Raw genomic sequence first — 26,074 nt, 5'->3', positions numbered from 1 at the left:
TTTCGAGACAGGGTTTCTCTGTGGCTTTGGAGCCTGTCCTGGAACTAGCTCTGTAGACCAGGCTGGTCTCGAACTCACAGAGATCCGCCTGCCTCTGCCTCCCGAGTGCTGGGATTAAAGGCGTGCGCCACCATCGCCTGGCCCTCATACGAATTATTTTTAAAACATTTTGTGTATATAAGATTTTTCTAGTGGGAAATATTAATGCTAATCAATTAATACTTTCTCTAGTATGTGCTAGAGAAGCAGTACCAGAGCAAAGAATATGATTAGACCCTGAAAATAAGACCTAATCAGATTGCGCTCCATAGTTCAGTCTTTCCTGAAACTTGTTATGAGAAGCTGGTTTGCTTACTACAAATCCCAGGGTGCACTGCAGCTTTTTCTTAACTTCATATTAGAGCATTGCATGCTGGGGCTTGTAGTTGGTTTAGCTAGCACCGAGAACTCTTCTTTCTTGCTTACTCCATTTTATACATAGGTCTCTAAGCATCTAAGAACTTTTTTTTTTTAAAGAAAATTCACTAATTAATAAAGTCATAATTATTCTGCTTCTGGAATTCTAGAGTCATTCTTCATAAATAGCTTAGTGTCCTGGTTTATTGCAGTGCTTTTATTGGCTTCTATAAGATTTAAATTCAAAATAACCTATTCCAAACTTGGGAATTTTAAGTGGTTTCTGTGCGTGTGGTGGAATAGGTTACAACACAAGTCTGGTGTCATTGCTCTCCAGTGTGGGCAGTAGAAGCCTCTTTGACAGGCCTGATACACATGCTAATCCTTTTGCCCCATTGGGGACAGTTATTCAGCTGTTATTTTGGGCAGAGGGATTTTTATACCAGTGTTTAAATTCAGAGTTCTGTGTTGCTTCTCTAATAATTGTCAGTACCTTTTAACTGGGAGAACATTTTCTGAAAATAAATGATTCAATATAATTGAAATATTTCATTTTATTTTTAAAACAGAATCTTGCAGTATAGTCCAGGCTGGCCTTGAACTCACAGTCTTCTTACTCCACCCCCCCCCCCCCTTAGCTTGAGAGAGGCTCTCACTCTACTCTGCCTTGTGATCTTGCTGCCCCTGCTCTGGAGTCCTGGTTTTACAGGCTTGCTCTACTCCACCCTGCTCCACGTAGATGGAGTACTAGAAGATGCAGCCTGAAAGGGAGAGAAAAAGGGAAGCTTCTTTGTAGAGTTTAAATTTTCATTTATAAGATTTCAAAACTTTTTTTTTTTTTTTGAAAGTATCTTATTATCTCTTCGAGGGCCGTTGCAGGGATTGGGTGCAGAAGGCCACTTAGTGTAGTGCTTGGCATACAGTCAAGGCTCAGGAAATGCTTAGAGTTAGCAGCAGCCATTTGTATTAAAAATGCTTCCTTCACCTTTTTACTTCTTTTTATGTTGCAATTTGTTTAGAAGTCCAGGTGGTTTTTAAAGGCCCTGGGATTCTGGCTTATGGTAACAATGTGGCTTAGAACGATTCTGCTGTGCATTAAGTGGCTGTGTGCCTCAGTTTCTACCTAAAAGACACATGCCCAGAACAGGACAAATGAGCCAGGAGCAGGGTATTGGCAGGATTCAGTTATACTGTTCGAATATTCAAATAACTGATAAATAAAAACAAGGATTCTGCAGCCGGGCAGTGGTGGTGTACGCCTTTAATCCCAGCAGAGGCAGTCAGATCTCTGTGAGTTCGAGACCAGCCTGGTTTACAGCGTGAGTTTAAAAAAAAAAAAAAAAAGATTCTCCAAGAAATACTCCGTAGTGAGTGTGACCTTGGGAAAATCCTATTGTGTAGGAAGCACACACCTCTGATGCAGTGTCAGGGATTGATGTAGAGGAGGCATGGAGGCATTGAACTGCCCCTACTCCTTATAAAATGTCATTTTAAGTCTGGGTTGTACTTTAAATGTAGGTTCAAAAGAATTTACATTTTAAGTGTTTACATTCTCCCCACTCCTCTGTTTTAAGGTACTGATGAGAAAGGGATGTTTCAGGTGGGATAGGTGTACTTAGAAATATTGAAAGATATAAACATAAATTTTCCAGTGTTTGTGCCTTAGTTGGGATGTGGAAGCATCAGGTAATTGTCTTTCTACCTGTGTAACTTGTATCCATTCCCTACCATGGGCTTCTTAGCACAGTATCATAGACTACTGCTGACCTATTTACTGAAACTATTCCTTAGTAGTATCAAAGTATCAGTTGATTCTAATACTAACCTTGCCCTCCCATAGGAGGGTAAGATTTTTTAGAAGTGTCAAAAATATATGGAATCTGGCTGGATATGCTTCTATAATTGTTTTGTTTCTTTTCTATTACTGTTTTTGTTTTGTTTTGTTTTGTTTTTTCAAGACAGGGTTTCTCTGTAGCTTTGTTGCCTGTCCCGGAACTAGCTCTGGCCTCGAACTCCCAGAGATCCGCCTGCCTCTGCCTCCCGAGTGCTGGGATTAAAGGCGTGCGCCACCACCGCCCGGCTATTACTTTGTTTTTAAGTTAATATTAAAATGAATAAAGTCAGCAGTTACAAAAAGTTGACTATAAATGACTAATGATAGAAAATAATCATGCTTCATGAATTCTCCTGTAAATGCTGCAGCTTGCTTCCAGGCCTCTATTTCATCTTTGAGCCCCTGCTCTTAAGGGTACAGAATGTTGTCCAAACTGTTTTTTCCACAGATGCTTAGGAAATGAATTACTAAAGAAGTTTGTAATGTACTGAAATGGCCCCAAAATGCTGGATCATCTTAAGACTGTTATGTATGTGGTGATGGCTGAGTTGTGGTGACTGCGTAGGAAACACTGGGATGGAGTGGACGCTTAGGCATTTAGGGCAGTGCCTGTCTCCGATGCTTGAGCAGGACGCCTCAAGTGGCGTGGGTGTGGCCTAATGTCTGGGAAGGTTGGCAGTCGACACCTTAGTATAGGCTTTACAAATCTTTTTGGTACATTAATTGTTTACATTCATGATTTTAGTCTTTATGTAATTTATGGACATTTTAGAGCAGTAGTAAGAACCCTTTCTCTGCAGAACTACCGTGAAAGTGGTCTCAGTTGGAACGTCATTAGAGCAGCAGGCATGCAGAGAAGGGTAGACGTTCTCCTGGTCCTCACCCTGCTCGTGTCTTGTGCATTGACTTATGTGTATGAGCATACATCTAACAGTGGAATACACTTTTGAAGTTTCTTCTTTCAGAAAGGTGGCCATATAAAAGCCTGCTTAGCTTTGAAAATAAGGTTCTTGTAGAGTTGGGAGCAGGGTTGGGAGAAGAGAAACGGGTAAGACTTAACTGTTCGATTATAAACCTAATGTCCCAGACTGACTGCTTCCTGCGGGACAGGAAGTATCCTAAGTGTTTTATTTGCAGTCATCATTACTTATAAAACATTTCTTAAAAGTCAATTTAAAGTGACAGTGCTGTTTTCTGGACTGTGTTTAGGAGGCACCATATGAAACTTAGATTTTATAGTTTATTTTGGAAGCCACTTACAAAGATAGCAGTTGTATTTTCAGATGAACCTTCCAGTTCTGTTCTTTTCAAACTGGTAGTCTCTTTTCAGGCACTCGCTCCATATTTACAAAGGAGAGCCTTAAAACCAAGATGATGATCAAGTAGTATTTTAAATAATGAACCTCTTTAGCTTAGTGGACAGAAAGCGATGCCACCTGGGAAATTGTCTTGTGCCTACGTCTTCGTTTGAGTAGTGTTGACTGCCCTACCCTGTCACCTGTGCCCACTCACTCTGTTACCAAATGCTATGTTGATAATGCCACTAATCTTTTAAGATTTTTTTTAAAAGATAAATTATTTTAGTGCCTTTTGTTTGGACTCTGGTTTGAGTGTTTTAACTTGTTGCTAAGGTTATTTGTCATAATTCACCTCAGTAGTTTTTAAACTGGACATTTTATTATAACTAATAAAATGTTTTTCATTATAGTTTTTTTAAAAAGGAATCTTTCTAACCCTGAAAATACACTCCTTCTTCTCAAGTGCTTTATGCTCCTTTAGACCCACAGCTGGTGAACTGCTGAAGCTTTACCTTAAGACTGGGTTATGATGGTGTCAGTGTTTCAGTAAGCAAAGGCAGGAGTGTTCCTCTCTGTTAGCATTCGTAAATATGCTTTCATTTTGAGTGGCTCAGACCACGCCTGAGAGAATATTTTGTTCTTCCTCATAACAGTCTTATAAGCAAAGAGCTCAGGAAATCTCACTGGTTGTGAGGCTGAGGCAAAAACAAGAATTCGAGTTGGTTAATGGCAGAGCCTAATTTCCCACTTTTAAATTCTTTCCTGGCCTCCTTGACCCATTGTCTCCACCCCTTTTTAAATCATGGCTCCTGGCAAATGTATAACAACCTGAACTGGTATTTTATATCTTCTGTCAAACATACAGGCGAGTTGAAATTTTAAAAGGCTGAGATTTAAAGTATAATTTGGGGGTGGGCTTTCTAGAGGTACACACCCACTTGGATACTAACTGCTCTGCCCAGGCCTTGTTTTCCTGCAAAAGGGGGTGTAGCCGTGGGGACAGCTGGAGGAGAGTTGGTAAAAGGTGTGGGGCTTTAAAATTGGAGTGACCTCTTGCAGCTCTTTAGTTTTAAAGAATCAGCCTTTCTTTCTTGTGAAAGCTGAAAGATTGAGAGTAAAGGCCTTAAAAGGTGAGCTTAAAAGACGGAAATATAAGCCTCATTTGCTTTCACCCGAGTTGACCAAGGGAGGAAAAAGGCTTTCTCCCCTGCTAGTTCCAATCCCATAGAAATGGCAGTGCCTTTTTCCTGTTGTTGTTAGGCAGTTTATAGAACGCAGGATAGCTTGGTAAGCGTCTTCTCTGTGCCTGATATGACGTAACACTGTAGAGTATGCAGCATGCATGTTAAGTACAAGTGGTTGTATTTGGCTCGTTGCTGCCGCATTTTTGAGGATGTCTTAGGAAGCAATTATCACAAGCTAGGGTGGATAGTGTGCAAATCATTGAAATCATCATTCCACCAGGACCAAACTTTGTAACTTGAATGATTCTGTTTAGTATTTGTTTACTTCTTCCCCCACCCCCAACACTTCAGAGCAGAATTCTTTTTCTGAAAGGAACAGATGCTGTTAACTTATCAGGACTTGATACTAAAAAACCTACAAAAATCTCTGTGCTGTTTATTTTCTTTATTTAATCTATATGCAAAGCATATTGTAATTATTGCTGTTACAAGGATTTTAAGCTGATGGCGCCTTCCCACCCTTGTGCTGAGGAGATAGATTAGGAATTCCAATTTCACAACTTGATATAAAGAAATGATGACCACTCAAATAAAACAGTTCGGATGAAAAGCAAACCAGATAGAAACGTACAATGAAAATGTCTTTTAGTAAAATGTTAGCATGCTGTACTTGGAGCAGATGCCACATTAATTCAAAAGAGAGCCCAGAAAATGTGGCAACTTTACGATGTCAATGGAGGGAGCTGCAACGACTCCTGTACGCACTGTATGAAGTTCTCGGCACCTCCTGGTCCTGTCCTGTCCTGCTCCACTATGTCTTATAGGTATTAAGTGTTAATATACACATTCTTAGTTCATGGTATAGATTTTATTTATGTAATTAAATGTACTTTCATTCATTTAGGTATTAGGTTAAGGAGCCCAATAACTTAAAATACAGCAGTTTTTTTTTATTTAAGTGTGCATATCGAGATACGTAGACTCTGAGGCAAAAATTGACTTTTCTCTGTACCCTTCCAGTCACTTTAATAATAAGCTTGTTTAAGAATTTAGTCTTTTGAAGAGGCCCAGTGCTTTTCAAATGTGGGATTTGGACAAGTTACAGAATTATGAGAGATTTTTGCATTTATTTTTTCTCATTTAAATTTATAGTTATCATTGGACATTTGTTAGGATTTTTAAGTAGCTTAGACTCATTCATTCCTTCTGAGTTTTTATTTTTTTATGGTGTTTTGGAAGGAAAAAGGGTGATAGAAGGGTACTGTACATACTCAGATGATTCAGAGTGACATTCATTTTATAGAGGATTGCACTGGGATGTCCCTAAATTGCCTATTTCTTGCAGTGTATAGCCAGTGTGGTTCTGTGTGTAGAAAGGGACGCACTGGGGGCTTTATAGATTTACAGTGTGTAGCTTCCTGAGCAGTGCAGTGATCTGTTTGCCAGGGATGTACGCTTGTGCCTCTCAAGAAGTCTGGCTCACAAGCCTAGAAAGCACTATCACCTCTCTCTCAATTAACCTAAGCACACAGTTTGCTCATTTGGTGGAAGGTTGAAAGTTTTGTTTTCATGTAGTTCAAGGCAACTTTGAGCATGGCAGTAGAGTGCAGTCGTTAAGATCTTCGGTGCTTGAGCCAGTATGCAGCAGGCTTGAGTATTGGCTTTGTCGTGTGTCAGCTTATGACCGTGGCCCGTTTACTCGTGCACCTGCCTCAGTTTCTTCATCCGCAAAGTGTGCATAGATAACACTCTCCTTCCGAGGCTGTTGTGAAGCACACGTGAAGGAACTGTAGACTAGGGAAGTGCTGGGTGAGTGTAGTAAATACTACACGGTGTTTGTTGCGCTCTGCTCCTTTCTCCTCCCTTCCCATCACTGAGGCAAATGTTACACATTGGGAAAGGAGCCTGGGTCTTGTGGCTTGCCCTGTAAGAATTTCGGTACAACTACTTAAAAGCTAAATGTTTAATTTTTGACTGTTTAAACTGTGTAAAGATGTATCTGGTACCTGCCATATACAGTCTACTGTACTGGTCAAGTGGACTTAAGTTTCTTTGTCTATGGTATGGTGTAGTAATAGCAACCTCCCTAGGATTCATGTGAAGAAAGAATGAGGGCATCTCAAGACACTCAGTAAACAATGCATTATTGTTGTTGATATAGTCTGGCTAAAAGTTTGTGGGAACGGTATTAATATGGAACACTTTACCTGGGAAGTAGTACCTCCCTCCCAAAAAAATGCTTTTTTGGAAAAAAATGATACACCATAAAAAGTGTATTTAATGAGTTCTTATTTATGAATAAGAATCTATGAATATTTCCTGGGAGAAATAGAAATGCATGGGAATATGTTAATTTTAACTGAATCTTGTAAAAATATTTCAGAGTACTTTATTAAAACTAGTAGTGCTGTGTAAGCCTCTCCTCTGCCCCCTAGCAACCAGAGACCAGCAGCATGATTGTGATGGAGTTTATAGTGGTCCCCTCAGCATCACTTAACATCAAGTCAAGAGTAGACTATTCTGAGGTGCTAATCAGCAGCCAGTCTATTGGAGTTGACCAGTTATGTCTTCAGTCCTTAATGTACGCTCAGGAACAGCTGTGGACCTGGCGATGTGAAAGGCTACACAAGTGCTTTCCAGAGTGACAGGCATAGTCTCTCTGCTTTCTCATTGGGCGTTTGCCTTTGTGAGATCCCTTTTCATCTGCTATCTGCTCTTATGCCACTTGTTATGTTCTGTTTCTTTCTGCAGCTGTCATAAGCTGCCTGTGCCAAGCCTAGCAGCAGGATGGTGACAGGTTGACCATCAGAAAAGCCACAGTGACCTCAGAATTAAGGGCTTTTCTTTTTTAGTGGAGGACTGAGTTTACTATATTATTAGAATGCTTGCATGACTTTCTTCTCCCCAGTCCTAGTAATTGAAGAAGGGAAAAAGATCAAGTATGGAACAGATTTTTATTTCATTGATTTGTGTCTCAAACATTGGTGATGTGCAATCCCTCCGGGATTCAGCAAGTGTAATTTGTAGTAGCTTACACAGACACCTGATTATGTGTGTAATCTGTAACCTAACAGCACCCATTATTGTTCTGTTCTCATTACCCAGTTGTACCATCTGATGAGCGCTTGGTAGGTGAGTCAGTGTGTTTACTATATTTTATTTTGTCTGCATCCCTAAAACATTGTTTTTGCTTTCTGAATAGAAATTTCAAGTTTATTCCAACCCAGTGCTATGCTTTTGCCCAAGAGGTATTTTAAAAATTAAGCAGTATTATAGAAGGTATATAGTTTCTTTGATTAAAAAAATTACAGCATCACTTTATAGTAAGTATGTAAGTAAAGTTCTTTAGCTTTAAAATTAGCATAAAGTAAGTCTTAATTTTTGGCTTTTGTGTGTACATGTGCATGTTTACTTGCATGCCATAACATGGCAGATGAGAAGACAGTTTTGGGGAGTCACTTCTTTTCTTCTACCATGTGGGTTCTGGGGATTGAACTCAGACTGGCAGGCTTGGTGCCCTCTGAGTCATCTCACCAGCCCTGCTTTGTTTGGGGGGGGGGGGCAGGTGGTTGGGATAGCACCCAGTCATGGGACCTGCTAGGTAAGTGTTTTACCCCTGAACCATATTCAGGTGTTTCCTTTTGCTGTCCTTAAGATTTTTATCTTCGGGCCTCCTGCTTTCTAGACTACTGCGATTCCACTGTGGCACAGCCCAGCCTCGGTGTGTTGTTTCCTCCCTTGAGCTGTGTGCAGGGTGTCTGCAAGTTGTTTCACATGGTTGAGTGAAAATTTTAGACATTGGACATTTTAGAAGTGAATTTCATTTTAATAAATATACAGATTAGAAATAGACTCTATATATGTAACTGTGGTTGATGCTTTCAGAAGTTTTTCCCTTGCTTAATTTGTGGAGATTGGTGTCCCCTGTGTTGGGTGAACACCTGCTCTGACCATACCAGATCAGGTGCTGTTTAGGCCTACACGCCTCACACAGTGTTTCTGTGCCCCTCGTCCCCATTTCCTTCCTATTGGCTTCTATTGCCCCTCTCCAAAGCCATCATTTTTATTTCTTTTTCTTCTGAAAACAAAATACTGTTGTAATTGCAGTTTTTAAGTAGAAAGCCATTATCACAACCTTAAAGCTGTGGTAGTTTGTGAAATTCCATTCTCCAAGTTCAGCCCTCATTTGGGCTTTGGATAAGTAACTCACAATTATTTGCAAAGTAACTGAATATTGGCGAACCATTCTAAGACTGAAGAAAGGGAGAGAATGGAAAACTTCTCTTAAAACTGGGCATAGTAGGGCACACCTTTAATCTCAGCACTCAGGAGGCAGAGGCAGAGGCAGGTCTTTGTGAGTTGGAGGCCAGCCTAGTTTACATAGTGAGTTCCAGGACAGCCAGGGCTAACTAATGCAGAGACACTATCTCAAAAAACTTTTTACCTCAGAGATTGCTTTATTTCTGGTAGGGGGTGAGGTTCAGGGCAGTCATACTCCTTCAAAAAGACTTTAATGTATTAGATTGCTCTCTAGTGCTAAAGACCTAATAGGAGAAGAAAAGAGACATTTTTAATGCTACTGATTTTGCAAGTATTTTCTCTTACTAATATAGAAATTATAGTTGTTTTGGTTCGCAAAATGCAAACTGGGCTTATGTTGCCTTACTATTGTACATTGGTAACTTATGGTTCATTAGTTGATAGCTGCCAAATAGTAGCTAATGGTTTTTTGAAAAATTTTTTTTTATTTGTTTGGGTTTTTTTTTTTGTTTGTTTGTTTTGTTTTGTTTTGTTTTTTTGAGACAGGGTTTCTCTGTGTAACCTTGGCTGTCCTGGAACTCACTGTGTAAATCAGGCTGGCCTCAAACTCACAGAGATCCGCCTGCCTCTGCTCTGAGTGTTGGGATTAAAGGTGTGCACTACCATACCCAACCTGAATTGTAAACTATATTGTTCAGCTGGAAAAGTAAAATTTGAAAATTTCATTTTATTATTTTATACGTATGGGTGTGTTGCCTACATGTATACCATTTGTGAGCCTGGTGCCTAGGGAGGCCAGAAAAGGGAATTGGATCCCCTGAAAACAGAGTTGTAGATGATTGTGAGCCACCTTGTGAGTTTGGGAATTGAACCTGGGTCCTCTGGAAGAGCAGCCAGTGCTCTTAGCCTTGGAGCCATCTCTCCAGTCCCTAAAATTTGGAAATGAATTGTGATTACTTAAGTTAATGATTATGTTGGATATGAATTCAGTAGCTTCTAAGGCAGTGGTCCCTAATGCTGCGACCTTGTAATACAGTTCCTCATGTTGTAGTGACCCCAACCATAAAATTATTTTTGTTGCTACTTCATCACTGTAATTTTGCTACTGTTACGACTCATAACAGGGTAAAAGGGTTATTCACTTGCCAAAGGAGGTTGCAGAAACCAGGTTGACAATCATGGTTCTAAGGTTCATATGAGAGTATTAAAAAATAGGTAGTTTATGTTATTCTTCGAGAATTTTTTAAATTATTTATTTATTTATTTATTTATTTATTATGTATGCAGTGTTCTGCCAGCATGTATCCCTGCAGCCCAGAAGAGGGCACCAGATCTCCTTACGGATGGTTGTGAGGTTCATATGAGAGTATTAAAAAATAGGTAGTTTATGTTATTCTTCGAGAATTTTTTAAATTATTTATTTATCTATTTATTTATTTATTATGTGTGCAGTGTTCTGCCAGCATGTATCCCTGCAGGCCAGAAGAGGGCACCAGATCTCCTTACGGATGGTTGTGAGCCACCATGTGGTTGCTGGGAATTGAACTCAGGATCTCTGGAAGAGCAGCCAGTGCTCTTAACCTCTGAGCCATCTCTCCAGCCCCNCATGTATCCCTGCAGCCCAGAAGAGGGCACCAGATCTCCTTACGGATGGTTGTGAGCCACCATGTGGTTGCTGGGAATTGAACTCAGGACCTCTGGAAGAGCAGCCAGTGCTCTTAACCTCTGAGCCATCTCTCCAGCCCTATTCTTTGAGAAGATTTGCCAGCCCATGCTTTTCCAGTGCTGGGGTTAAGATAGCCACCACACCTGGCTGTCTTAATAGTCACTGCCCACTCTTCCAGGATCCACCCCTTTACTTTCTAGCTACCTGTCCCCTAGCTTCATGTCCTCCTTACTCCCTCCTCTCATTTGCTGCCTGTTATAGGCATGGTGGTCTAGCCATTCCCTGAGCATGGTGGCCTGACTTTTTTTTAAAGTAAGTTTTAAGATTAGTATACAAAGTACATCAGAATTTTCTTCTGTTACTTAATGATGCACAAAAACATTTGAGACATTACAGCATTAAAAAAATTATAGAAGTTTAAAATCTTATAAAAGATTGTGAAAATGTAAAAAAAAAAAATTGCCATGTACCTTTTACCCCAACTTGAACAGTCACCAAAATTTTGCCACTCTTTATAGTGTATGTACCAAGAGGGCCAGTGAGATGGCTTAGCCAGTGAGGTACTTGCCACCAAGCCTGATGACCTGTGTTTTGCTGTATGTGATAACTAGAAACTACCCCTGAAAGTTGACCTCTTAACTTCCACATGTACACTGCTGGACATCTCCATCCCCTCCCTATGTAAATGTGAAAAGCAAATAAAAAATGTGTCAAGAAAGAAATGTTTTCGAAACATGTAACATATACATGTGTTGATATTCTCCAAGGAAGAATGTGTGAAGGGTGTTCTCCTTGTTAAGTCTAGTGTTGGCAACACCTTCTATGGCTCTCAGCTGCCTTTCATCTTAGGAAGATGGTTAAGCCACTACTAGCTTAATGAAGGACCATTCCTGCGGGAAAGATGTGAACTTTTCTTACCCTTTCATTCTTTAGAAATTCTTCAAGACTTTTAATTTTTTTTCTTTTCTTCTGAGAAAAGATATCATTTATTTAGGCTGACCTCAAATTGGATACGTATGGTAGGATAACCTTGAACTCACAGAGACCTGTTTGTTTCTGCCTCAAGAGTGCTGGGAGGGGGCTGGAGAGATGGCTCAGAGGTTAAGAGCATTGCCTGCTCTTCCAAATGTCCTGAGTTCAATTCCCAGCAACCACATGGTGGCTCACAACCATCTGTAATGAGGTCTGGCGCCCTCTTCTGGCCTGCAGGCATACAGACAGAACATTGTATACGTAATAAATAAATATAAAAAAAAAAAGAGTGCTGGGATTAAAGGTGTGAACCGCTGTACTCAAAAATTTCCTGTCTTGTCTCCATATCCTGGGTGTTGGAATTTCAGGTGTGCCCTCTCATGTGGTGCTGGCCAGTCAACCAGGTTGTGTGTTACCAATTGAGCTACATCTCCTACCCAGACCTTTAGAAACTCTGATAATTTTAAATTTATTCTACTTACAGGTTGCATCTTATTTTATATACTCTTGGCTGTTGGCGACTTTGTATTTGACACCTGTAATTGTCATTTTTAGCATGTAGAGAGTACTGTATGACAGAGTCTTTGCCCAGTCTTATGCACTTCCCTGTGAGCGTTGTGTTTGTATGCAGACTGATAATGTGTTGTGGTGTTCCTGTTATAACTTGTAGAGTAGTTTGCTGAGGCAGGAGTTTGTACTGTTGACCTTAGACCAGGTACCAGTGGTGAGGAGCTTAGTTATCAGTTCTCTGTCTGCTCCTCTCTGGAGCAGTAAGTTGCACGTGTCCCCGCAGTGTGGGACCCATTCATTACCAGTCAGTAAAGGTGATGCTAGCCTTACTGAATTTCTTTCATTTTATTAGTTTAAATTAGACCCAGAGGGGTAATTATTCCACCCCAATGCATGAAGGAGTCTAGTCAGTGCAAGTTGTGCATTGAAACCCCCTGTGTAGTACATAGAAAATGCATCTTTAATGTTATGATGTTTGGCATATTTAGTTTAGAGCAAGAAGCATACTTACTTAACAGGACCTTTAATAAGCTCCCTCTACACCAAAGATATATTTTTAAAAATTATACTTTGTAGTATTCCCCAATAGAGTTCATCTAGAGCAGCAAAACCTTTCTCAAATAAAACTTATTCCTTTAACCGGAATTCGTTTAAGTGGGTTTCTCTGTACTTGGTTTCCATGGAAATGGTGAACAGCTAACGTTATTTATAAGGTGGAAGTAAAATAGGGTGTCTAATGGGACCCCATGCTGCTCTGATGAAGAGACTTAGGAAAAAAATTCATGCTCATGGGATTTTTTTTTTTAAACAAGGTTAATGGAAGCCCTTATTTCAGTCTTCTGTAACAGAACATATTTTTGGTTTTGAAGGCTAGCATTACCATCAAGCAAACAACTTCTTTTGAGGTCTGTATTGCTTTCACTTTCAAGTTTTAGACTGCTTAGCAAGATAGAAGCTGTATACTTCACACTTCTGTTTCTTGGTAGTTTTGTTTCAAAAGTTAAGAATCCTAGCCTATAGTAATAGTTTCAGTTTCTCATCGGACGTCTCAGAGTACAGAGATGATGAATGCTCATTCGTACGACAGTGATGGTAAAGAATCAGTATGTTGACTGCACAAGATTTTTAGAAGTAACTCGCACAGGAACCAGCTTTAGTCTTTAGGCCTAAGTCAGGGCTCTGTGTATGTTGCTTAACTTAGTAGGTGAAAAGATTCTGATTTTTCTCTGGAGACAGACACAGGAAAGATCTTAATTTCTCTCTCTTTCTTAGAAAGTGGGTTGTTACCAGTGCCGATGAGCTAAAATAAATGTCCCTTCTTTTAATCTTTGGATTTGGGAAAAGCCTTGGTTTTGGGCTCACTACTTCAGTAAGGCCTGCTCTTAGTTTCCTAACCCATCCCAAAGTCTTGCCTTTCTGAAGCCCTTCAACTGAGAGCATATCAGTCCCTGTGTGATTGTGTCTGCAGAGGGAGGGGAGAGGGGAGAACAAGAGAGGGAGAGACAGAGACTAATTTTTCCATAGCCTGAAAGGCACCTGCTCATCTTCCAGCCTGGTGAGTTCAGCAGTACTGCGCTGGGAGGAAGGCAGGGTGGCACTCAATAAAGTTAAGGTGCTCGTGTTTTTATTTAGTTTGCTTTGGCTGTCCTTGGCAGCTTGTGATCATTATCCATTTGTCTGGGAGGCTCTGATTTTTTTGACTCTCAGGACTGCAGGGTTTCTTCCTTGTTTACAAACAGGGCTGTAATGTACCTGGGGTTCCTCCAGGGAGGAGTTCTTGTTTTTTGTGGTGTGCATGTTTCTTTGGCTAAGCTTCTCACTGTGTTTGAAATTACTGTGCCTTAATCAGAAAACAAAACCCTTGGTTGCTTAACCCTGTCCAGTTTATTTTTATGTCACATACTTCATATCTAGAAAGTCACACGTCCTTCTGCACATATCCATATTAATTTGTAACTTTCCCTTAGTGCCATTTTTCTCCTTTAAATGTAGCCCCCCCATCCTCTTTTTAAAATCTGGTGTTTACCAGTGACCTTCCTTAGTGGCTTTTATTTGAATTTTCATTGTGCTTTAGAATTTGGGTCTCTTGGCTCATTTCTGAGAGAAGAACTCCCAGGAGTTACAGTTAGTGTGTTAGCAGGGCCTCTGTGGTGGAGAGCTGGGCATTCGTCCTTCTCCTTGGTGCTCATGGTCTGTGCTCCAGACTCCCATTAGTGTTAATAAGAGGCACTTGCCTAAGTTCCTATATACCAAGATAAGCCCAGGCTCTTTTATAATGCCTTGTGTAGATACCTTGCTTGTTTTTGTTGATGATGGCAAGAGTTTTGATCTTGAGGTTAACTGACTATTAAGATTGAGTTTGCGTTGCCTTGGGATATGGAATGAATTACTAAGTCTGATCTGTAATTAGAAGTTTTCATTGTGATTAGACTCAAAACATTTATAGCTTGTGAGCTGTAGAAACTTTTAGTGATTTTTGTACTGTGATGAAACAAGACTTTTCTGTTTATTCTTTCTACTTCTTTAATCCCAAATAAGTGATTATAGCGGTTTTGTGAATATTGAAGAGAACTTGGTAAAAGTCGTCATCATCATCATCACTTAGAAGCATTTCCACACTCACTCTCTGGGCTCTGAGTCTTTAGTCGGCTAGTGTGGGTCACGCTGCAAGCATATTGAAGTTGCTGTGCACTACCGTAGAGCTTAGACACTGCAGCCACTGGTCAAGTATTAACCACTGGTCACTACACTTTTCTGTGAATTAGGGTTTCTGAGGATGTTCGTTTATGTATATTTAATTTAAAAGAAGATTTATTTCTTAGATTGAAAGCAGTGAGTCTGGAGTTTAGGCTGTACTTTGTTGCCCATTATCTTTGTGGATTTTTAGTTAGCCTCTGTGCTATGAAATAAAAGTGGTGCATTGACTCTCAGAAGTGTCCTTTCTAGTTCAGGCTTTGAAGGCACAAAAGGCAGGGGAGTACTATAGGGTAGGCAGTGTTTTAGGTAGGCAGTGCTTTCTGACTTGGCTGCCCATCAGGATCTTCTGGGAGAATTAGGGAAAAAGCCAAAGTGTTTGGGCTTTAAATTATATATTCTGAATCCAGAAGCTTTAAGGGTAAGGCCAGAAAATCTATGTGTATTAGTTTATTTGTGCTTTAATTTTTTTAAAGATTTGTTTATTTACTTTATGTATATGAGTGCTCTATCTGTATGTATGCCTTTATGCCAGATGAAGGCACCAGATCTCATTACGGATGGCTGTGAGCCACCATGTAGTTGCTGGGAATTGAACTCAAGACCTCTGGAAGAGCACCCAGTGCTCTTAACTGCTGAGCCATCTCTCCAGCTCTTCTTTGTGCTTGTAATTTAGGATTGAGAAGTAATGTACAGGGTATCATTTCTACACGTGTGTGTACACCCATGTGTGTGCATGCATCTGTGTTTGGATATATATCTCTGTGTGTGTGTTCACATGCCTGCATACATACGTATGTGTGTGTCTCCCTGTGTGTGTATTTGTATTTATGTTAGGGACATAAAATCTTATAGATTATAACATAGGTAGTGTGTGGTTAAATTTTAAAATGGCAGGGCCTAAAAATGGAACTCAAAGTTCAGCACTTGCCTAGGAAGTGCAAGATCCTGTATTCTGTTTCCAGCACCAGAAACGAAAGAAAAACAACCGAGAAAGGTGATAAGTGTTGTGGGAGTTTAAAGAAAGAGTGACTAGAAGTAAGGATGGAAGGAAAGGTCTCTGTCAATCTGTGAGTCTTTATCTGGACTCTGGCTGAACTCTGGTTTCTGAATGAGATTTGCATAGTTAGATGGTAAAAGGATATGCTTGGTATAAGAAAGAACGTGAGGCCGGGCGATGGTGACACACGCCTTTAATCCCAGCACTTGGGAGGCAGAGGCAGGTGGGTCTCTGTGAGTTCGAGACCAGCCTGGTCTACAGAGCTTGTTCCAGGACAGGCTCCAAAGCCACAGAGAAACCCTGTCTCGAAAAAGCAAAAAAAAAAAAAAAAAAAAAGAAAAAAAGAAAAAAAGAAAGAAAGAAAGAACGTGAGGATGGGGGGAGGGGCAGGCAGTTATGATGACAGTTTTAGTCTTTATGTTAGTGTCCTCTGGAACTTTGGTAGATTTCATGAAGACTTTCAGGAGTGAACTATGATAAAACTTGGAGGAAGAGAGTGTGCTGACTAGTAGGAAAAAGAAGTAGGAGAGCCCTGAGGTAGCAGAGCCCAGGTTGATGTGGGAGTCTTCTGTTTTGTGTCTCCCGCAACACCAGGTCACTTGATGCAGAGCCGTTGAAGGATTTTAGGTTGAAGGGCAACAGTCTATCTTGGATTTTGAAAAGTTGTTGAGAGAATAACTTGTAGTAGTGCTAGGGTAGAAATGGGGAGACCAGTGAGGAGGCTGTGACAGCAATCAAGGTCAAATGACACTGGTGAGTTGGACCAAGGAGGTGGTAGTGGAGCTGAGACAACTGGTCAAAGTAGGTAACATTTTGAAGGTAGAGGCAGCGTGGCTAGTTATTGTATTGGATGTGGGCTGTGACAGGATTCTGAATAACTTTCGAGTGCTTCTGTTGAGACACTGGGGTTTCCATTATGGAGATGCCAATGGCTGAGGAGGAGGCCGGAGGTAAGGGGGTCAGGAGTTTAATTTTGTGTCTGTAGATCTTAAGATACCTCTGTGTCAAGTGTTGAGGGGTGGGCACGGAGCTAGGAGGCCTAAAGGACTTGCCATCAAGTGGAATTCTGCTTTTTCTTCCAATCATTTGTGTGTTTACATTTATTACAAACTTAATGTTCTTCCTTTCCTCTCTGTTTTTCCCTCTGTGAAACAGTCCTGGCTATCCTGGAACTCACTTTATAGAACAGGCTGGCTTCAAACTCACAGAGATCCTCCTGCCTCTGTCTCCCAGGTGCTGGAATTAAAGGGGTGTGCCACCACTGCCTGGCTATTTAAAACTTAATGTACTTTCTGTTAGGAGTTAGGAAGGGCAGACAGCTGTAAAACCTGTATATATGACTTAATTATTGGAAGACTATCAGATATCATGAGGTAAGAAGAGAGACAAAATCTCCTAGGTGAGGTGACATTTCAAAGTATTTTTGAATAACAATTACCTCTGCTATTCTAGTCCCTGATCAAAATTTATCATTGAGCACAGGCTATAAACTTAATTGTTGGAAATTTGTAGTAGACATAGTAAATTTTAGCCTAATTTAAAACATGATCTAGTGTTAAAATTTTCTCTGCAAATTTGTTTATTTAATGTAGATTAGGTGCAAAGCTCTTAAGATGCTTTACAAAAGGTACTTAAGAAGTGGCTATTAATCATCTTTTAATTATTGATAATGTTTTAAATTTTATAACGATACTGGAAATCTGAGTGACTTGATTCTTTGCCTGCTCTGTAGAGGGCAAGTGTATGAAGAAAAAATTGTGTGAATTTATGTTAGCAAAATAATGTTCATCTCTAAAAGCAAAAAATAATGTATTTACTCTAACAAGTATTTTGAATGCCATTTTGTTCACTTAGTTGAAGCACTGTGTAGCCCAGGTTTCACTATGTGGCTCAGACTAGCCTGGAATTTGCTATGTTCATCCAGGCTCTTCTTGAACTCTGAATCTTCCTGTCTTAGCTGCCTACTAGTTGGTAAGATTGCAGGCACATGGACAGTCTCCATGTCCAGCTCTTGAGTGTATTTTCAAGAAGAAATCCATATTTAAAATATTTAAGCAAATTTAATTAAGGTTTTGAAAGACCTCAGTTCTAAGTATGGAATGTGGTGAGAAATGGACAGACCCTATCAGCTTGAGGTGAGGAAATGAGACTTCAGACATGAGTCCATTCTACACATGGATAGTGTAAAAAGTGCAGACTTACATGTCACTCTTCCATTCTGCTGCTCAGTATCACTAAATTATAGAAAAGAAATCTTTTCTTTTTTGGCTACTTTCCATTTGATAGTTTAACAATCAGTCTTCAGAAGAAACCCTTGAAGTGTTGATGTTCAAGATGTTAGTCTGAAAGTATTTGCTCTTCTTGGGTGTCTGAGTCTCCTTGTGGGTCTGATAGATGCTGTGGACCCTCTTCCCTGAAGCTACCCCTCTGCTCACGCATACAGAATCTGTTACAGGTGGTAGCCTTCTGAAGCCTACTCGTGGGTATCCTTAAGCATAAAGGATACTGAATTCTAAATCTTGCCCTAAGTAGCTTACATGTGTTTTTTTTTTTTTTCTCTCTAAAACTTTGCTGAAACGATTTCTCCATGTTTATTTTTGCTCATTTCTTAGAAGAGCTTCAGTAAAAGTGACATCTGGTGGAGGAGTCTACTCAGACACTGGGGCCCCAGGCCTGCGAGATCCTTTCTCCTTAACCCACCAGCTGAGTGCCCTTTGAGAAATGTCCCTTAGACTTTGCTTTCCTGTGTGGTTTCTGTATTCCTTATAAGCAATTTATAATCAGTTTCATGATCTTATGACTTCATGATTTTCGCTTTATTGACTTGAGATTGGATCTGCCATTGAGTTTTGGAGAAAAGGCCTGGGCAATAGATACACATGCATACATTGTACTGTCTTTCTGCTGACTTCTCAGAAGAGTTTATAGCAGTAGACTTTTCTTAATGCTGTATTAAATAGATGTTAAAACCATCGTGTCCTAATCATGTTTGAGTATCAATGGATTGGGTATATGTATTTTTTAAATTATATATATCTTAGTTCTTCAGCTTACCTTTTCAGTCATTCTTTTAAAAGTTTATTGCATTTATTCATTTATGTGTGTGGACATGAGAGCCAAAGGAAGATTCGCAGGAATCATCCAATATGTGACTTTTACAGTGTAAGTCCTGGGGATCAAACTCAGTTATCAGTGTTGGCTCTAAGCACTTTGACCAACTGAACTACTTTGCTGGTCTTCATGTGTAGTATGAGCTGTGGGCCTCTTCCCACAGCCCGGCTCCTGGCCGCCTGGCTAGCTTATACCCCGAAATAACAACACACAAACTGTATTCATTTAAACACTGCCTGGCCCATTTCTATTAATGTGTGTAGCACCGAGGTGCGCTTACCGGGAAGATTCTAGCCTATGTCCATCCTGGGTCGGAGCTTCATCACCTCTGCCCTGGCGATGAGCTACATGGCATCTGTCTGAGGCGTCTTACTTCACTTCCTCTTCCTCCCAGCATTCTGTTCTGTTTACTCCACCCACCTATGTTCTAACCTATCAGGGCCAAGCAGTTTCTTAATTAACCAATGACCTTCCTCCATCATTCATGCATTCATTACATGGTGTTTCATTTTGTGTTTCAAATGAACACAAGTTCTTAATTTTAGTTTAGTCCAATTGTTCAGTCTTTCTCTTTTCATTATATTTTAAAATAGTATTATCTGTCTTACTTCTTGATGAATGGTGTAGATAAAAACTTATCCATCTAACTAGTTAATACAGCAGGAGACTGATGTATAAGGAGTTATCTAACAAGAAAGTTGGGGAACTGGGAGGATGAGCCTGCAACAGTCTGTTTCCATTCAACCAATCCCTGGACTTGACCATTTATTGAGTGCTCACTGTAAGCCTGCCACTGCATTGGGCATCTTCTGAGCAACACTATGGACTCTGTACTATAGTAACTGAAATAATGAGAATCTACTTTTTTTGTGGGTCCAGCTGTATATTATTTGAAAGGATTTTAGAAGTCAAGAGGCAATAATCACAAAAACTAACTATCATTAAGTCACAAAGTTGAAGAAATTTTATTTAAAAAAGAAGAAAAAAGTGGTTACCAAGATAGCTTTTAGTTGCTGAAGACAATATAGGATTTAGAGGATAAAGGTATTTAAAAGCTTGTTAAAGAACACAACAAACAAAAAAGGATGAGGAAAAAAAATGTGTCTTAGATTTTAAATCCTGTCATAAATGAGTATAATTTCTCTTTTCTTTCCTACTTTTTTTGTTCTGTTTTTGTTTTGTTTTTCAATACAGGTTTCTCTGTGTAACCTCCTTGGCTGTCCTGAAACTCACAGGAATCTGCCTGCCTCTGCCTTCTGAGTGCTGGGGTTGAAGATGGGTGCCACCACCGCCTGATGAGTATAATTTATGAGACTTCACTAATACTCAAACAGCACAAAATTCATCTCTAAAAAGAGTCTCAGCGCTCTTTTGGAATTGATTGTTAAGAATTTACGCTGCATGTGGATACACCTGAAAAACAACCTGTAGAGACTTAGAATATCTGCGTATGTGAAACTGTTTTTGTAAATTGCACCAGTTGGCCCTACATCCAGTTAGTAGAGGTCAGCTATGATGCAAAGTTTTCCATCCTTGGCAGAGAAGCCTGAGGACACTTTGAGTCTAGTTTTTAGTAACTGCATTATTCTACAGATTTATTGCATGATTTTTCTTGTGGTTGGGAATTCATTCTAATCCCTATGATTAAAATAGCTATTTAGCCAGGCGGTGGGAGTGCACACCTTTAATCCCAGCACTAAGGAGGCAGAGGCAAGCAGATCTCTGTGAGTTCAAGGCCAGCCTAGTCTAGTTCCAGGACAGACTCCAAATTCACAGAGAAACCCTGTTTCGAAAAACCAAAACAAAACAAAAACAAACAAACAAACAAAAAAACCAACCAAACAAAAAGCTATTTAGAGGTACTCCTGTGAACTTTGAAAATAACTGTAGTCAGAGAAAAAGGAGGAGCTGGGTGCCTTGTTGCACACTTTTAATCTCAATACTCAGGAGTCAGAGGCAGGTGGATCTCTTGAGAGTTTGAGGTTGGCCTGGTCTACATAGTGAGTTTTAGCACAGTCAGGGATTTGAAGAGAGACCTTGTCTTAAACAAAAACAAACAAACAACAGTAACAACCAGAAAAGAAGAAGGAAAGAATAGCCAGGTCAGTTTCTTTTGGAACCTACTATAGACTGAAACAGGGGCCTTTTAAATAACTTTACTGTATATTTTTTAAACTGTTTTTGTTAACGTGGTTAACAAAAATGTCTCATCTGAGAGACAGGATCTTTGAAATACTCTTGGGAGTAGCATAGGTCAGCAAGCATGTTTAGGCATAACTGAGACACAGCATGTCATGGAGTTTCCATAGTTTAGTGCTCAAAATGCTAAGGGCTCCATTTGAATCTTAGTTCCCTGATACTAGGTCAGGATACCAAAACTTAGATTTTTCTTTTTGGCTTTATCACTGGTTAAGAATGTGGCAGAGAAGAACTATTGTCTGTTTGTGACTTACAGTCCCAAGCTGTGATATAAATTTAATAATGTGGATAAAATTTTAATTAAAATTCTGATTATATTATTTGTTTATACTTTACTTACTATTTTACCCTTATTGTACATTATATTGTGAATTTAAAGCTTCGCATGAAGCAAATCCATTTTAACATTTATTACAAAAAGACTTTTTTTTTAAGTGGAACAAACTAAGGACTTCAAAAGTATTCTTTATGTTTTATTGTAAAGAGAGTGCAGTAGAGCCATTTGAATAAATAAAATACATATGGCTAGGTCTTTTATCAGTCTACAAAATATAGACATCAGTGCACATGCATTTACAGCCTGATCACAGCTACAGAAAGCTGGCTGGTAACACTGCATGTTTGGAATAGCTTACAGTCCCTCCTGTTGCTTTCCACGTGTGGTCCTGCCCTCAGGTGTGTAATTATCTGTGGAAAATGTGGCAGTGGATGGGTCATCTGTGGTTATCACTCACTTTTCACTGTGGTTTGTATGTTACCTGAAAAAGCAAAGAATATAGCCAGGCGGTGGTGGCGCACGCCTTTAATCCCAGCACTCGGGTGGCAGAGGCAGGCGGATCTCTGTGAGTTCGAGGCCAGCCGGGTCTAAAAGAGCTAGTGCCAGGACAGGAACCAAAAGCGACTTAGAAACCCTGTCTCGAAAAATCAAAAAAAAAAAAAAAGCAAAGAATATCAGTTAATAACTTAATTTTGTTGGTGAGGTTTCCTGTTGACAACTCAATGGTCATAGTTAAGTTTTTGAGGAACCAAAATTTGTGCTCTAGTTTTTGACTCAGGATGTCTGTGCCCTTAGTGGTGCTTTCCCTATTGTTCAAGGGTCATTCATAATTATTTTTCCTGGTCTTGAAAAGCTGTGTTAAAACAGAGGCTTAACTGCTCTTCAGTTCCTTCTTTGCTGTAAAAAATACTCATTTCTTCCTTGTTTACTGTTGGGTTTTAAATTTTAGAAATTGGTATTTTTTGTTTGTTTGTTTTATCTCCTTTAAAGTTAGAAATCTTGGAGTCGTTCGCTCTTGATGAAATCATGACTCTGCAGTTTAACACTGTTTTTTTTCTTCTCTTACAGGGGATTAAAGAACTGACAGAGAGCCAGTTTCCCCAAAATTGGTAAGTACTTTTAGTATGCACACATAGTGTGCCTGATTCTAGCTGTACTCATTCAGATATTAAGTGATATTGTAAGTGATTTTTTTTTCCCTCCAAAAAATCTTTCTTCCCCGAAACAAGGTTTTGCTGTTTGCACTGAAAGTGAATTTTTAGCTCCACATAGCTATATCTGTAATTTATTTGTGTTTCTTTCTGATAACTTCACTAGACTTGCATGCTCCTGAATTTGATAACTCATTAAAACTTGAAAGTCCCATTGCCAAAATGCCCTTAATGCAGTAGTTAGGCCTGAGAATTGGAAGTCAGGAAAGAGAAGTTCATATTCCAGTTGTATTTTGTATTCCTGCGCTGTTAAATTTGAGGTCCCGCAGTATATAGACTGGCCAGGTTACTGTAGCCATGGGGCCTTGAAGTTGGAGCCTCTTGATGTCTGTATTTTTACACTTGATATTAGATTGGCTTCAAGTTCGAGATTGTTTTTTAGTCTGTGTTATTTTGAATAATTTTTAAAAGAAGAGAGGGGGCAAACACATTTTTCTTGATAGCTATTTTCATAGACTTTTAATAGCTTATAACTTACCATACTTACTCAATTTTTGGATGTCTTAATTCAGGATCCTAGATTGCACTGGGTGATCTGCTGTACTAAGTGTCTGATAGATATTAACTTTATCTAGAGAGCGTGTGCTTTGAAAAAAGAAATCAAGCTACAATTGTGTAATTCTCTAATGTACGACTGCATTACAGAACAAAAAACCCTGACCTTAAAATAGCAATTAACGTAGTGTGTAGAATAGTTAGTGTAGAATACTTAGAGCATATGTTTGGTTTTGGTTTTTTTGAGACAAGGTAACTCTGTGTAGTATTGGCTGGCCTGGAGCTGGCTATATAGACTAGACTAGTCTCAAATATAAAGATTTGTCTGCTGGGTGCTGAGATTAAAGGTGTGCACCACCACCACGTCCAGCGAATTTTTGGTTTTGTGGTCCTTCTAATATCTCTCTACATTTTGAAACTAGGATTTGAACCAATGAACCTTGGATTTTGCTACCGTTTTAATTCTATTGCCTTTCCCTCATAAATCCTTATAAAGTAATAATCAAGACCCTTTGCCTTGTGGTGCTACAGAATCATAGCCTCTGTTCTGCATAGCTATTTTATTTATTTAGGTTTTTCGAGACAGGATTTCTCTGTAGCTTTGGAGCCTGTCCTGGAACTAGCTCTTGCAGACCAGGCTGGTCTTGAACTCACAGAGATCTGCCTGCCTTTGCCTCCTGAATGCAGGGATTATAGGCGTGCGCCACCACCGCCCGGTGTGCATAGCAATTTCTTTGCTTACATCCCTGACAGGTTGTTAATTCTTCAGGTCCACACTGAACACCACATTTTAAAAGATGCAGGCCTTTGTTTTCTGTAATGAATGTGTTTTGTGAAACCCTGGTTCCACAGGAACTGAAGAAATATTTCTAAGGTTGGGGCTGGGGTGGGAAAAGGGTTCTGTGGTCTAGCAATTTGGGAAATGCTGCATTTAACTAAGTTAAACAGGTTTCTTTACTGCAGGACTTCTCAGAACCTTTAATATGCTAATGTGCATTGTGAATCTCCAAGATGGGGATATGATATGCAGCATTCTTGAATCCTTCTAATGACAGGGAGCCCACTACCTCATAAGGTAACCACTCCTTTTTTCTCACAGCTCTAACCCTTGGTTCTTCTTTGTGTTGGTCTGAAATCTATGTTCCATGCCTTTGCTTCTACTAAGCATGATACTGGTTGTTTATGCTGGGACCAGCACATCTTCCTGTGTGACCGTTTTTGTGGTATATATTTATAAGCTTCTGGACAGCCTTCCACCCCCATCATTCAGTGACTCCTCAGTAAATGTGTTCTGAAATCCTAGACACTTCATTACTATGCTTTTGTGTACTACTCTCCAACCTTCGCCTCGAGTGTCTATAGACTCTAAATTTGACTTCAGTGTTCTACTTGTTGGGTGTGGTTGGGATTTTAATAAGCATTCTTCCTTTCCTTACAGAAAGACAGGAGATAGATGAGTGTGCAGGCAGACTGTGTCCCAGAAGCTGAGTTTGACAAGTACACTGGAAAAGTCTGATGATGGGGAAGAGTTACCGCCTCTGAGGAAAATGTTGTGAGAATTCCTAGCCTGACCCAGAGTCCACAAGAACCCTTGGACTGCAGTGCTATGAACTCTATACTGAGTCTTTAGTAAAAGAAATAGCCTGTTCTCTCCCCTGTAAACCCAGACAGATAATTTAACAGATAAGAAACATTAATTAATCAGTAAGCATCAGTAACTACTCAATTTAATAGTCTGGAAACACCCAGCTAGCTATGGTGGTTTTGTCAATAGCTGTCATACCACGATTTGAGCACACATCCTGGTCAGTGTCCAAGAGTATGCAGCCTCTTCTAAAGGCAGGGTTGTCAAGTTTTATGAAGGACATTTTCGGTTGATTTGTGGAGTGTCACCAAAGAAATATTGCTCTGAAAATAAGTCAGGATGTAATGATAATTTGCAGAGTAATAAGGAAAAATTAGGCTTTTCTATTTGAAATAGTCACCCTCTCAAAACCACCCGTGAATGTAGATCAGAACAGACGCTGTATGCATAAGAGATGCACGGTATAGAGAGCACAGAGCTCTTCAGGACAGTTTTGGAGCACACTCTCCATGAGGAGGTAGTGAGCCTCCATGTGGATGCTGGGAATCAGACCTGGGTCCTTTACAAGAACAAGTGCTATCAGCCACTCAGCTAACTCTTCAGCCTGAGAATTTGAGAAGTTTTATTCAAAGTTTTATTCATGACATACATGAAGATGTATGTCAGTAGCTCAAAAACTTGATGGTGTACAAAGGCTTTTCTGAAATCTTCAGTTGATTTAAATTTCATGAAAGTCCTGACATAGGTGACATGAGCCCCATTTTCTCAGGGGGTAAAATTGCCCATACAATGAATGGTTTTGTTCTGCTTTGTGAGAGGCAATAAATGTTTTTTCTTCAGTATCCAGCTACCTTTTTTTTGAGTGGGGGTGCAATCTGATTATTGTTTGTTTAGTTTGTTATGATGTTCGGTGTGGGTGTATTGTGAGAGACAGACAGACAGACAGACAGGCAATGACATTGCCTCTTATAACCCAGGCTGGCCTTAAACTCACTTTGTAGCTAAGGATGACCTTGAACTCCTGGTCCTTCTGTCTCCACCTCTCAAACTTTATGATTACAAATGTGTACCTTGGTATCTGGCTGTTTTCTGCTTTGTTTTGTTTGTTACTTGAGAGGCTATTAGATTACCTGATGGTTTAATGTGTGCAATGTCAAAGGCAGAAAGTTGGCATGTTGCACTAGGCGGATGCCTGCAGTGATGGAGGTGTGCTGAGATGTTGGGTGGAAAGTGCCTATTACTGTCTTGTGAGTCTGTTTATAATCACCTTTCAGTAACTGATCTCTCTCTCTCTCTCTCTCTCTCTCTCTCTCTCTCTCTCTCTCTCTCTCTCTCTCTCTCTCTCTCTCTCTCTCTCTCTCTCTCTCTCTCTCTTTCTCTCT

General features: G+C 39.9%; 1 protein-coding gene across 18 annotated transcripts in view; it reads left to right on the top strand.

Moving 5' to 3' along the window:
• The window catches only part of Phf21a (PHD finger protein 21A), a 165,807-nt gene that overhangs the window by 8,071 nt on the left and 131,662 nt on the right, over positions 1-26,074 (top strand). For 13 of the 18 annotated variants that reach the window (XM_050124344.1, XM_050124345.1, XM_050124354.1 and 10 more), the window contains 2 exons: positions 22,470-22,510; positions 24,071-24,182. The gene's annotated coding sequence lies outside the window, so the exon portion shown is untranslated. Of the gene's footprint in view, positions 1-22,469; positions 22,511-24,055; positions 24,183-26,074 lie in introns of all 18 variants that reach the window. The other 5 variants (XM_050124346.1, XM_050124350.1, XM_050124349.1 and 2 more) reach the window with 2 other exon arrangements.

Source organism: Alexandromys fortis, unplaced genomic scaffold, assembly GCF_014885135.2.
Source record: "Alexandromys fortis isolate MF-2015 unplaced genomic scaffold, M_Fortis_MF-2015_v1.1 scaffold_222, whole genome shotgun sequence".
Lineage (NCBI taxonomy): Eukaryota > Metazoa > Chordata > Mammalia > Rodentia > Cricetidae > Alexandromys > Alexandromys fortis.
Note: the sequence above shows the minus strand (reverse complement) of the source record. Positions and strands in the feature narration are given on the sequence as shown.